This window comes from Amblyraja radiata, chromosome 9 (assembly GCF_010909765.2).
Source record: "Amblyraja radiata isolate CabotCenter1 chromosome 9, sAmbRad1.1.pri, whole genome shotgun sequence".
In the NCBI taxonomy this organism is placed as follows: domain Eukaryota; kingdom Metazoa; phylum Chordata; class Chondrichthyes; order Rajiformes; family Rajidae; genus Amblyraja; species Amblyraja radiata.
Window position 1 is genome coordinate 34488316 of NC_045964.1, and position 14123 is coordinate 34502438.

Genomic DNA, 14123 nt, shown 5'->3' on the forward strand with positions numbered 1-14123 from the left:
CTAGTCTACTCAAAGGATTGTTGAATTTAATCACAATGTCTCTTTGGTGAATGGAGTATTTCAACATAGGAGAAGAATAGTACATGTGTAAGAAGGAACTGCAGATGATGGTTGAAACTGAAGATAGGCACAAAATGCTGGAGTAACTCAGCGGGACAGGCAGCATCTCTGGAGAGAAGGAATGGATGACGTTTCGGGTCAAGACCTTTCTTCAGACTGGTTAGGGTTAAGGGAAATGAGAGATATAGATGCTGATGTGAAGAGATAAAGAACAATGAATGAAAGATAGGCAAAAAAGTAATGATGATAATGAAAACAGGCCATTGTAAGCTGTCTGTGAAAATGAGAAGCTAATGTGACTTGGGTGGGGGAGGGATAGAGAGAGAGGGAATGCCGGGGCTACCTGAAGTGAGAGAAATCAATATTCATACCACTGGGCTGTAAGCTGCCCAAGCAAAATATGAGATGCTTCAATTTGCGTTTAGCCTCACTGACAATGGAGGAGACCAAGGACAGAAAGGTCTGTGTAGGAATGGGAAGGAGAATTAAAGTGTCCAGCAACCGGGAGATCAGGTTGGCAGGGCCGGCCTTAAGCCGATTGGACCTATTGCTCCCAATTGGGCCCCGCGAGTAAGGGGGCCCCGCGAATAAGGAGGCCCCGTGCCAGAGTAATCTACTCTCGGCTCGGGTAGATCTACTCCGGGTGGAGGGGGGAGAGAGGGATGGAGAGAGAGTAGAGGGGTGGAGGGGGAAGAAAGGGGTAGACGGGGAGGGGGGTGTGAGGGGGAATGGAGAAGGGGAAGAGGGGGAGGTGGGTCATTCCCTCACGGTTCCGTGGCAGCGCTCCCGCCCCTCCAGTCGCCGTGCTTCACGCACACAGCCCCGGCTCCACCCCTCTCTCTCCCCGGGGAGACGCGGTGAACAATAGAAGGAGGGCCGGGCCGGGGGTTGGAGCAACGTTTACAAACCTCGCCCTCAGCTCACACCCGTCCGCCCGGACCCCGGCATCCGCTCCCGCCGCCGGCCCTCTCCCTCCCTTCTCTCCTTCCCTTCTTCCCTCCCTACCTCCCTCCTTCCTCTTTCTTTTCCCTTCTCTCATTCGGTCCATCCCTCCTTTCTCTACTTCCCTTCCTCCCGTCCTTCCTCCCTTCTCTCCCTCCCTTCTCTCCCTCCCTTCTCTCCTTCCCTCCCACATACACATCACGCACAGACAACTAACACACACACACATCATGCAGACAACTAACACACACAACTAAGTTAGGATGGGGTAGAATGTCAAAGGGTAGGATGGGGCTGAAGCCCAAAATTTAATGCCTGGACTGGTTTTTCACCAATTGGTTTTCCAGGATCTATTTAATTTAAAAAAAAAATTCATTCCAGTCACTAAAACAAGTGGTATTGTAACTATGTACTTTTCAGAGGTGATCTACACATTTTGTTTGTTACTTGTAGGCTTACATGTATGCAATTTTATATTAAAATGTAGCTTAGATCAGTTTGGTCCATTAACTCACAGGCACATTTTAAGTGCACATTTTGATTACTTTCCACTCTACCATAGAAATATAAAGTATATAATAGACTTTAATTATATTTCTATGAATCTACAGACCTTGGCTGGGAACCTGGGGCTCATCAAAATTGTTCCCAATTGGGCCCCGCACTTCCTAAGGCCGGCGCTGCAGGTTGGTTCATGCGGGCTGAGCGAATGTGTCATCAAAATGACCGCACAGTCTGCTTTTGGCTTCCCCAATGTATAAGAATCCACATGGTGAACAACGGACATAGTAGATGAGGTTGGAGGATGTGCAAGTGAACCTCTGCCTAACCTGAAAGGACTATCGGGGTCCCTGGACATAGTCGAGGTTGGAGCTATCGGGACAGGTGTTGCATCTTCTGCGGTTGCAGGGGAAGGAAGGCTTGTTTCCTTTATCATCGTTACTCTTTTGCATATATTTCATTCATTGTTCTTTATCTCTCCATATCTCTCGTTCCCCTCATCCCTAACTAGTCTGAAGAAGGGTCTCGACCCGAAACGTCACCCATTCCTTCTCTCCAGAGATGCTGCCTGTCCCGCTGAGTTACTCCAGCTTTTTGTGTCTATCTTCGAAGAACGGTACATGTTATCCAAGGTCATGTCATGCATATTATTGCCAGAGAAAGGTGTTGGGTGGGAAAGTTAGCGGATGACTTTGGCGAATGTTTAACGCTAGACCCGTTTCATTGAACGCTTCAATTAACAAATTAATGATGATTTGAAACTCAACCTTTGGTGTTATTTTGGAAAAAAATTATCCCGGGGAGAGGCGATTTATTGTAAGCAGCATGCAAGAAATTGGCGGCAGAGTGACGCAGCGGTAGAGTTGCTGCCAGAGACACGGGTTCGATCCTGACTGCGGGTGGTGTCTGTAAAGAAGTTTGTACCTTCTCCCTGGCTGCTCGGGTGCTCCGGTTCATCCCCCCCTCTTCCAAACACACCTCACTCTCCATTCCAAATACGTAAAGGTTTGTAGGTTAATTGGCTTCTGTAAATCGTTCCTAGTGTGTTGGATAGATCGCACGAGTAATGGCTAGTCTAGGCGCAGACTCGATGGCCGAAAAGCCTGTTTCCACGCTGTGTCTTTCTAACGTCTAAAGATAACACGTCCATTCACATTCTGACCTTTAAAAGCTGGAATCTATAACCAGACATACTGCAGTAACAATAGGCATTTAAACCGTTTATTTGCACTGCGATCGCCCGGCTAATTCTACAGACCAGACAGCCCCGAATGCAAGCACCGCATCTGGAAGTGAGGGAGGCCAGCCAGCATTGTGCTGTGAAACGTGATCACTCCGGAGGCTGAAGCGGCGGACCATGTCCTCAAGCATCCTCACCTCAGATGTGGGAGACACGGATTAAAAAATATTTAATTCCTTTCTGACACATTTTAGAACTTCAAATCAGAAGGATATCTGCCACTGAATTTGTGTTCCTTTACTATTAACGGACAGCGTTGTCGCCGTGGTAGGCGAGTGAGTGAAGGCACAAGTAGTAGGAATATGTGACGTCACGGGTCGAGAGCCTTCCCCGTACAACGCCGCCTATTCCATCTCTCCAGTGCTGCCTGGTGGTCGCCCCTGTCCCACTTAGGAAACCTGAGCGGAAACCTCTGGAGACTTTACGCCCCACCCAAGGTTTCCGTGCAGTTCCCGGAGGTTGCAGGTAGTTGAAACAGGTAGGGAGACTGACAAAAACCTCCGGGAACCGCACGGAAACCTTGGGTGGGGCACAAAGTCTCCAGAGGTTTCGGTTCAGGTTGCCTAAGTGGGACAGGGGACTCCACCATGTTGTGTCTATCTTCGGTGTAAACCTGCAACTGCAGTTCCTTCCGACGCGCAGTGATTGGCACTTATTGCGTGTAAGTTCCCCTCCTTCTTACACATCAAGCACAATGGATGGCTGCTGAGGGCTAAAGTATGTGGGCATGTTTCCCATGGATAATAGATTGGATTAATTCACTGCACTCATCCATTGACACGGACGCTCTCTTGTCACCCACTTATTTAAACTCAACCATCCTCATTCATTTTCTTCCCGTCATTTTCACTGACTCTTAGATTCACTCTTTCACTTTCACTTCGTCATCCATGCATTCTTACCCGTTGTTTCACGCATTCTAATTCCTGCCGTCTCTCGTTCTTATCGACTTTAGAGATACAGCGCGGAAACACACTAGCATTACACTCTAAGGACAATTCACAAATTTTTGCCGAAACCAATTAACATACAAACCATGCCTTTGTGGGGGACCCAGATAAACTCCACGCGGTCACAGGGGGGGGGGGGGGGGGAACATGCAAACTCTGTACAGACAGCTGTGGTCAGGATCGAACCCGGGTCTCTGGGTCTGTAAAGGCAGCAACTCTACCGCTGAACCACTGTGCTGTAGTAAATGCTCTCATTCACTCATTATAGTTCCTCGTCCGTTTTTCCCCCCATTTATCCACTATCCACTAATCCTGGCCGGCAGGGGTTGTCTCCCTGCTCCTGGCGGAAGTGGTATTGTATATATTTCACGTTGACAAGTTATAGGAGTAGAATTAGGCCATTCGGCCCATCGAGTCTACTCCGCCATTCAATCATGGCTGCTCTCTGCCTCCTAATCCAATTTTCCTGCCTTCTCCCCATAACCCTTGACGCCCGTTCTAATCAAGAATTTACCCCTGCCATAAAATATCCAGTGACTTGGCCTCCACAGCCCTCTGTGACAATGAGTTTCACAGATTAACTACCCTCTGACGAAAGAAGTTCATCCTCACCTCCTTTCCAAAAGTGCGTTCTTTAATTCTGAAGCTATGACTCTCCCACCAGTGGAAACATCCTTTTCATATCCACTCTCTCTATGCCTTTCAATATTCTGTAAGTTGCAATGATGTGTCCCCCCCCCCCCCCCCCCCCCCCCCCCCCTCTCAACCTTCTAAACTCAAGCGAGTAGAGAGAAGCCCAGTGCTGTCAAACGCTCTTCCTCTGTCTCGCTCAGTTGGGAGTTCCCTCGCCAACCCTTTTCCACTATATGGATCCCCCGCCGCAACACAAAGTGCCCTTTACTTATTCGCCTCTACAGAAGGCCATTCGGTCCATGCCAGCTCCGGAGGAGCGGTGTTATTCCTCCCACTCGTTCACTCCCACCTTATTCGCTGTCCTCCAGTGTATTCTATTTTTTTTTTCAATTGACGGCTGATATCGTTTCACCAATAACAAAAGAGACATTGCGATTGCCAGAAATCCTACATAAACGTTAGCAATTCGGCGGTTTACGTTTAGATTTAGAGATACAGTGCGAAAACAGACCCTTCGCCGCCCAAGTCCCTACCGACCAGTGATCCCCGTACATTAACATTATCCCACACTCTTGGGACAATTTGCAATCTTTACCGAAGCCTACTAACCTGTACGTCTTTGGAGTGTGGGAGGAAACCAGAGTACCGGAGAAAACCCACGCGGTCACATGGAGAACGTACAGACATCACCCGTCGTCAGGATCAAAGCGTATTTGTGGAGAGAATATGAGTAATTTCAAAATAGACGTCGCATGTAATTCTCTTTCACAAATGGTATCCAAACTGCCTGGCTCGTTCACAATTTATTTCCTCTTCACCTCCATTTCGCTTTAATCTCTCGGGAGTTCTGCTGAACGGTTGCGGGCATGAGACATTAACTCTGTTTCTTTCTTTTCCGACAAATGCCATCCGACCTGCTGAGTATTCCAGCATTATTCCCTTTCATATTTCCAACATCAGTGCTTTCACATTTGCTCTTGCATCTACCCATCTGCCTTCATTTTTTTGTGTTTAACAGAAAGTGATGTCTATTTTGAAATTGCGATGTCTATTTTGAAATTACTCATGTTCTCTTCACAAAACACCGCCTGGAATTGGAACCCGATTTTTAAATCATTTTTAAACTCGGATTTCCATAATTCCTATTTCCTTCTTCCTTGACTAACTCCCGTAAACTCCCGCACGGTTAAAACGAAGAACCAGGATAAATCAAAAAGTTGAAGCGCAACGCAGCGAATTTCTCAACTTACCGATTATCCACCCGTTCCGTTAGTTAAACATTTGCTCTGGGAAAATTGAAATGGGACAAAGATTATGAAAATATTTGATTCCGTAAAGCAGCCGGCCGTCGCAACCACTTGCAGCTTCGATGTAGGCTGTGCCTATTTATACTTGGGGGTGGGATCGGAAAATGATTTGACATGTGATGGGGAATTACGTGGAAAAGCCCAACTGTGACTGACTGGCGGTCCCAAAAAAGGGCTCTACCCACAAGCAGTGGAAGAATGGGGTTCAATAAGCGAAGGGCCGTTTAGATTGAATAGCATAAATTCCCTGGCAACTCCGGCTGTCGTGATATCATTGCAAGCAGCGTTTATCATCCAGACCAACCAAACGCGGGGATCCGCATCACAAAGACGAACGACTTTCATTCGGTCATTAAAGGGTAGCATTCTGAAGTCAGTAGATAATTGAAATCACACATTGTATTGATTTAAGTCAGGCATTCCTAAAAGCTGCCAACAGCTTACTTCCTCCAAAATATGCTAACGTGCTGACGTGCAAAAAACTTTGTACGGTTATACCCCACTGACTGTTATGTACAAAGACAGATTCTTCACTTCGATTAGATACACACGTACAAAGCAGCACAAAGACTAGCATGCTTGTGCCAACTGATTGCCCCCTCCCCTTGCTTTCCTCACAGGCTTCCAAATGTTTATTCTTCCTGTCAAGTATATATTAAATTATCTTTCAATATTATTGTTGGGTCTGCTTCCAACAATCTTTCAGGAAATTGATTCCAAATCATTAAAGAAAAACCCCACGCAAGGAAAACCCACCTCCTTGATTCTTTTGCCAATCACTGTAAGGACGGTGAAAGCCCGGTGAAAAGATTCCAAATGTTAAAAGCACCAATGCGCCCGAGATTAATGGGTCAAAGGGCATTTGTTTCCGAGAAAGAAAGGAGCCTTAATGTTAAAACGAATTCCTACAATTCATCATTTTTTTATTGTGATAAAACGGGGATGTAAATGATTAATACATTGGCTGGACCGTCTAAACAATAATTACACAATGAGCGGCAGGTTGCCAGAGTGGACCAAGTGGTTCTGCCACTAGCGTCGCCAACAGACCTTCATATTCTGCCTATGACCACATGGCTTTCCCCATAGTTCTGTTTCCTTCTATTGGTAAGTTAACTGGCCATTATAACTTGCCCTGAAGTATGTTTAGTTTAATAATATAGCATGAAACAGGCCCTTCGGCTCACCGGGTCCGTGTCGACTCGCTCGTCATTGATGTCTGGGAGGAACCCGGAGAAAACCCACGCGGTCACTGGGAGAACGTGCAAACTCCGTTCAGACAGCCCCCGAAATCGAACCCGGGCCACCCATTCCTTCTCTCCGGGAATGCTGCTTGTCCCGCTGAGTTACTTCAGCATTTTGTGTCTCTCTTGCACGCTACCTCTGCGCCACCCTGCCGGCGTCCTTTCTAACACACAAGCAGTAAAATAACCCCCAAAAGATATATATTTCATGAAATAGACAATAGATGATCTGCCACTAGCCATCTGCCACTGCCATCTAGACAATAGATGAGGCTCGCACCAGGGTCTCTTCCATACCCCGCAGCACTTCTCTCTCTCACCATCCCCGCACTCGCAACAAGGGCAGAGTCCCCCTAGTCCTCACCTTTCACCCCACCAGCCGTCACATACAACAAATAATCCTACGTCATTTTCGCCACCTCCAACGTGACCCCACCACTCGCCACATCTTCCCATCTCCCCCAATGTCTGCCTTCCGCAAAGACCGCTCCCTCTGCAACTCCCTTGTCAATTCTTCCCTTCCCTCCCGTACCACCCCCTCCCCGGGCACTTTCCGTTGCAACCGCAAGAAATGCAACACCTGTCCCTTTACCTCCGCCCTCGACTCCATTCAAGGACCCAAGCAGTCGTTCCAGGTGCGACAGAGGTTCACCTGTATCTCCTCCAACCTCATCTACTGCATCCGCTGCTCTAGATGTCAACTGATCTACATCGGTGAGACTAAGCGGAGGTTGGGCGATCGTTTCGCCGAACACCTCCGCTCGGTCCGCAAGAACCTACCTGACCTCCCGGTGGCTCAGCACTTCAACTCCCCCTCCCATTCCCAATCCGACCTCTCTGTCCTGGGTCTCCTCCATTGCCAGAGTGAGCAACACTGGAAATTGGAGGAACAGCACCTCATATTCTGCTTGGGGAGTCTGCATCCAGCGGGCATGAACATTGAATTCTCCCAATTTTGTTAGCCCTTGCTGTCTCTTCCCCTTCCTTAGCCCTCGAGCTGTCTCCTCCCATCCCCCAGTCCTCGGGCTCCTCCTCCTCCTTTTTCCTTCCTTCTCCCCGCCACCCCCTATCAGTCTGAAGAAGGGTTTCGGCCCGAAACGTTACCTATTTCCTTCACTCCATAGATGCTGCTGCACCCGCTGAGTTTCTCCAGCATTTTTGTGTACAATAGATGATCATCTACTGATGATCTATGATCATCCACAATCAGTACCACATTCCTGCCTTCTCCCCATATCCCTTGACTCTGCTATCTTTAAGAGCTCTATCTATCTCTCTCTTGAAAGCCTCCAGAGAATTGGCCTCCACTGCCAATCCAATCTTGAAGGTTGCGGAGTCAGGGGATATGAGGAGAAGGTAGGAACGGGGTACTGATTGTTGATGATCAGCCATGATCACATTGAATGGCAGTGCTGGCGAAGGGCTGAATGGCCTACTCCTGCACCTATTGTCTATTGTCTATTCACAACTCTCTGTGTGAAAAAATATTACCTCATCTCTGTTCTAAATGGCCTACCCATTGTTCTTAAACTGTGGCCCCTGGTTCTGGACTCTCCCAGCAGTGCAAACATGTTTCCTGCCTCTAGCGTGTCCAAACCCTTAATAATCTTATATGTTTGAATAAATAGCCTCACACAGCTGAAAAAATCCTTCCAAAATATATGTTATCTGAAATGTCTCTTTGCCTAGCACTGATGAGAAAAAACGTTTCACCCAAAGTTGCGAATTTATGGAATTCTCTGCCACAGAAGGCAGTGGTCTCGTCTTCTTCACCAGCTCCTCGGTCTTCCTTCCTGGGCTCAGACACCCACTTCTCCTCACCTCACCTACGCACACTTCTCCTTACCTACACCTCAACTAATCCCCTCGCCTCGACGATACCTCACTACCAAACTTCTCCTCACACCTAAACCTCCAGCACTTTGTGTTTTGTTCAAGTTTCCATCATCTGCAGTTCATTGTGTGTCCAAGGAGGAGGATTTAATTACTGTACATGTAAAGGAACTGACACTTCATCAGTACTAATTTGGAAACTAAAAAGAATCCCTAAAATGAGTCTGTTGTACACTAGAATGTCATCAGAATATGAGTTGAAAACCTTCTGTGAGGCCCTCTCTCACTGCTCCCCCTCTGTAATCCGTGCTGCTGCTAGTTCTATGGACCTGGACTCGCACATCTCTGCCCTGTGTCCAACCATCTGCCTATCATTCTCCCACTCCCACCCTCGCCTGTGTGCGAAGACTGTGGCTGGGGTGTTAAGAACCCATATGGCACATAAGGTACTGGCCAGTCAGCACTGAAATAAGAATGAATATCATCATTCAGAGACTGCTCAATAGTTGAAGACAGACACAAAAAGCTGGAGCAACTCAGCGGGGCAGGCAGCATCTCTGGAGAAAAGGAAGAGACAATGTTTCAGGTCGAGACCCTTCTTCAGACTGAGTCTGGGGAAGGGGGAATGAGAGATATGGACGGTACTTAGGACAAATGAATGGAAAATATGCAGAAAGCAATGATAATCAATGGGATGTGTAGCCCATAATGGTCCATTGTTGGCTGTGGGATAGGTGATAACAAGTTAATACAGACAGTGGAACTCAACAGAACGACAATAAAACTAGTACGACGACTAGGGTGTGGGTGCGACAGAGCAAGGGGATACCAGGGTTACTTGAAGTTAGAGAAATCAATATTCTTACCACTGGGTTGTAAACTGCCCAAACAAAATATGAGGTGGTGTTCCTCCAATTTATGTTTGACCTCACTGTCAATGGAGCAGGCCAGGACAGAGAGGTCAGTATGGGAATGGAAAGGGGAGTTAAAATGTTTAGCAACTGGGAGATCACGGGCCGAGGCAGGCTGCACTGAAGTGTTCAGCAAAATGATCGGCAAGTCTGCGCTTGGTCTTGCCGATATATTTGGATTTCTGTACCAATAGTGCAGTGGTGCCTCTCGCACAAAATATATGCAGTACAGAGGAGAATAGATGTTAAAATTTTAAGGGAATCAAGGAATATGGGGATTTTGCAGGAAAGTGGTGCTACCACATTTATTGATCAGCAGAGCCAGGGGACGGACAGAATGGTCTACTCCTGCCTCAGTCTCTTAAGTTCTTATATGGTGTCTGTCTTGTCACCTTTTTGTTGTGCCTTGTTTCTGTTTGATTTTCAGATTAAATATGCAAAGGTTTCATTGCTGAGGCAATGTTATCCAGCACTGGTATCATTGTCAATTAAAGTACATCAGCCTGATCAACTCACTGAAGGAGATTGTGGGCTGGACCACTGGAAATCTGGCCAATGTTTTAAAACAGGTTTAAAATGTTTCCCTAACAAAGAGACCCAGAGTGGGTATCCATAACTCATTTTCTGGGGGAAATGGGTCAGTTCATTGTTTCCCCTTGAATCTGTGGTTGGGTTTTCTTGGCCTTTAGTGAGGTTAGTGGGATATGTTTCCAAGAAATCCCAGACTAATGTTTCAACTCTTTCATTCTTCAACTAAACTTAAAGAAAGGTGAGTTTGAGGGTATGAGACGTGAATTGGCCAAGATAGACTGGCAATTGATTCTTAAAGGGTTGACGGTGGATATGCAATGGAAGGCATTTAAAGACTGCATGGATGAACTACAACAATTGTTCATCCCAGTTTGGCAAAAGAATAAATCAGGGAAGGTAGTGCATCCGTGGATAACAAGGGAAATCAGGGAAAGTATCAAAACAAAAGATGAAGCATACAAATTAGCCAGAAAAAGCAGCCTACCAGGGGACTGGGAGAAATTCAGAGTCCAACAGAGGAGGACAAAGGGCTTAATTAGGAAAGGGGAAATAGATTATGAAAGAAAACTGGCAGGGAACATAAAAACTGACTGCAAAAGTTTTTATAGATATGTGAAGAGAAAAAGATTAGTTAAAACAAATGTAGATCCCTTGCAGTCAGAAACAGGCGAATTGATCATGGGGAACAAGGACATGGCAGACCAATTGAATAACTACTTTGGTTCTGTCTTCACTAAGGAAGACATAAATAATCTGCTGGAAATAGCAGGGGACTGGGGGTCAAATGAGATGGAGGAACTGAGTGAAATCCAGGTTAGCCGGGAAGTGGTGTTAGGTAAATTGAATGGATTAAAGGCCGATAAATCCCCAGGGCAAGATAAATTGCATCCCAGAGTACTTAAGGAAGTAGCCCCAGAAATAGTAGATGCATTGGTGATAATTTTTTAAACTCTTTAGATTCTGGATTTGTTCCTGAGGATTGGAGGGAGGCTAATGTAACCCCACTTTTTAAAAAGGGAGGGAGAGAGAAAGCGGGGAATTACAGACCAGTTAGTCCAACATCGATAGTGGGGAAAATGCTAGAGTCAGTTATTAAAGATGGGATAGCAGCACTATTGGAAAGTGGTGAAATCATTGGACAAAGTCAGCATGGATTTATGAAAGGTAAATCATGTCTGACGAATATTATAGAATTTTTCGAGGATGTAACTAGAAGAGTGGATAAAGGAGAACCAGTGGATGAGTTGTATCTGGACTTTCAGAAGGCTTTCGACAACGTCCCACATAAGAGATTAGTATGCAAACTTAAAGCACACGGTATTGGGGGTTCAGTATTGATGTGGATAGAGAACTGGCTGGCAGTCAGGAAGCAAAGAGTAGGAGTAAACGGGTCCTTTTCAGAATGGCAGGCAGTGACTAGTGGGGTACCGCAAGGCTCAGTGCTGGGACCCCAGCTATTTACAATATATATTAATGATCTGGATGAGGGAATTGAATGCAACATCTCCAAGTTTGCGGATGACACGAAGCTGGGGGGCAGTGTTAGCTGTGAGGAGGATGCTAGGAGGCTGCAAGGTGACTTGGATAGGTTGGGTGAGTGGTCAAATGCATGGCAGATGCAGTATAATGTGGATAAATGTGAGGTTATCCACTTTGGTAGAAAAACAGGAAAGTAGACTATTATCTGAATGGTGGCCGATTAGGAAAAGGGGAGATGCAACGAGACCTGGGTGCCATGGTACACCAGTCATTGAAAGTAGGCATGCAGGTGCAGCAGGCAGTGAAGAAAGCGAATGGTATGTTAGCATTCATAGCAAAAGGATTAGAGTATAGGAGCATGGAGGTTCTACTGCAGTTGTACAGGGTCTTGGTGAGACCACACCTGGAGTATTGCGTACAGTTTTGGTCTCCAAATCTGAGGAAAGACATTCTTGCCTTAGAGGGAGTACAGAGAAGGTTCACCAGACTGATTCCTGGGATGGCAGGACTTTCATATGAAGAAAGACTGGATAGACTCGGCTTGTACTTGCTAGATTTTAGAAAATTGAGGGGGGGATCGTATAGAAACTTTAAAAATTCTTAAGGGGTTGGACAGGCTAGATGCAGGAAGATTGTACCCGATGTTGGGGAAGTCCAGGACAAGGGGTCACAGTTTAAGGATAAAGGGGAAATCCTTTAGGACCAAGATGAGAAGTGGTGAATCTCTGGAACTCTCTGCCACAGAAGGTAGTTGAGGCCAGTTCATTGGCTATATTTAAGAGGGAGTTGGATGTGGCCCTTGTGGCTAAAGGGATCAGGGGGTATGGAGAGAAGGCAGGTACGGGATACTGAGTTGGATGATCAGCCATGATCATATTGAATGGCGGTGCAGGCTCGAAGGGCCGAATGGCCTACTCCTGTACCTATTTTCTATGTTTCTGTGTTTCTAAATCAATTAGGAAATGAAACTAGATAACTCAAAAAATTCAAAATACTGTTACTTATTTAAAATATTTCACAAACTATTTTGGAATGGTTCTACTTTTTAATTTCACATTCAATGATATTTCTGCAAATATATTTTGTGCTGCCACTTCTTCTTTTCATCTTATTCACACCACCAAGCAATTTTCACATCCCTAGGCATTAGTAACAAATGGGTAATCAGGGAGAAGACAGGATTACGCAAGGAGAAAGGAGAATTTCCGCTTGAAGTATGAGGATGTAGGCAAGGTTGGAAATTAGTACTTTGTATGGGAATTCACCAAGGAGAAGGGCATGGAGGACTGTGAGATCAGTATGGCGAATTCTAATATGCCGGGGCAGTTTGAGTTCAAGGAGGAGGTGGTATTGGGGCATATTGGAGAGCATTAAGGTTGGTAAATCTCCAGGACCTTGTGTGATTCATTTTGGGAAAAGTGATATGCATAACATTTGAACAGAAGGAATCATATGAATTTCTCACAACAACCAAAAGTCATAAAACCTATCTGAAATATAAGTCTGCATTCAATGCTCTCAATTTAATTGTACAATTTAGGTCCAAATCATATTGTTGACCCCAAAGTACCTAACCACATTCAACATTTCCAGATTTAATATAGTGAGTGATGCACAACATTGATCAACAGTTTGGGGCAATTGTTGTTTCCATTTGACTTTAAACCAGGTTAACTTTCTGACTTTTAAAATGCATCTTAACCCTAAATTCCAATAGTTAATTTAAAGAAAGACAAGAATGGTGGGAGCAATGGGTGGTGATGGAGGCAGATACAATTGGACATCCAGTGGCGCTGTCATGGCTGACTCTGCTTTCAGTCCGGTATCTTTTTTGTTATGTTTGAAATGCGTTTTTTTCTTTTTCTTTTGTCTTTTACGTTGGGGGAAGAGGGTACGGTAAGGGGGATACCGTCCTTCCGTCGCTTCCTGGAGAGGATGCGACTATTGTTCGAGTCGCGTCATCGCCCCCCTCCCGCGGCCTACCTACTGGATTGGCGCGGCCTTTCCTGCCGGGACCGACCAGAGCTCCAGCAGCGACTGCGCAGTGCTGGATACATCGCGGGGTGGGCGATGCCTTACCGGGGATTGCCGTTTGGAGCTCCAGAGTGCTGGGCCTGCTGCACCGACATCGCGGAGCTGTGGTTCGCGGAGCTCCCAACGCGGGCGGCGCTGATCAACATCGCAGAGTCCTGCGACCCTTTGTCGGGGGTCTTTGCCCGGCTCGTCCTGTGGACTTCGGGAGCCGCGGACTCCGGTGGGAGGTGGCTGATTTGGAGGTCCGGGCCGCTGAGGACTTTCTCCGTCGGGGTTCTCCGTCGGGGTTCCATCATTCCCGGCGAGAGGGCCTGAACATCGGGCCACCCGTGGCGGCGACTATGGGGTGCTCAGGAGGCCCCGACCACGGGTGAACATCTGGGAAGATCAGCGAGGAGGCTGACTGGACTTTGGTTCCTTCCCTAACTCTGGTGCCACTGTGGGGATGTTGTGTTGTG

At 46.6% G+C, this 14123-nt stretch overlaps 1 protein-coding gene across 2 annotated transcripts in view; it reads right to left on the reverse strand.

Moving 5' to 3' along the window:
- The window catches only part of tnfaip2 (TNF alpha induced protein 2), a 33641-nt gene extending 27765 nt beyond the window's left edge, over nucleotides 1-5876 (reverse strand). Inside the window, exon 1 of one of the 2 annotated variants that reach the window (XM_033027094.1) lies at nucleotides 5577-5876. The gene's annotated coding sequence lies outside the window, so the exon portion shown is untranslated. The remainder of the gene's footprint in view (nucleotides 1-5576) is intronic. The other variant, XM_033027093.1, reaches the window with a different exon arrangement.
- Nucleotides 5877-14123: the final 8247 nt, after the last annotated feature.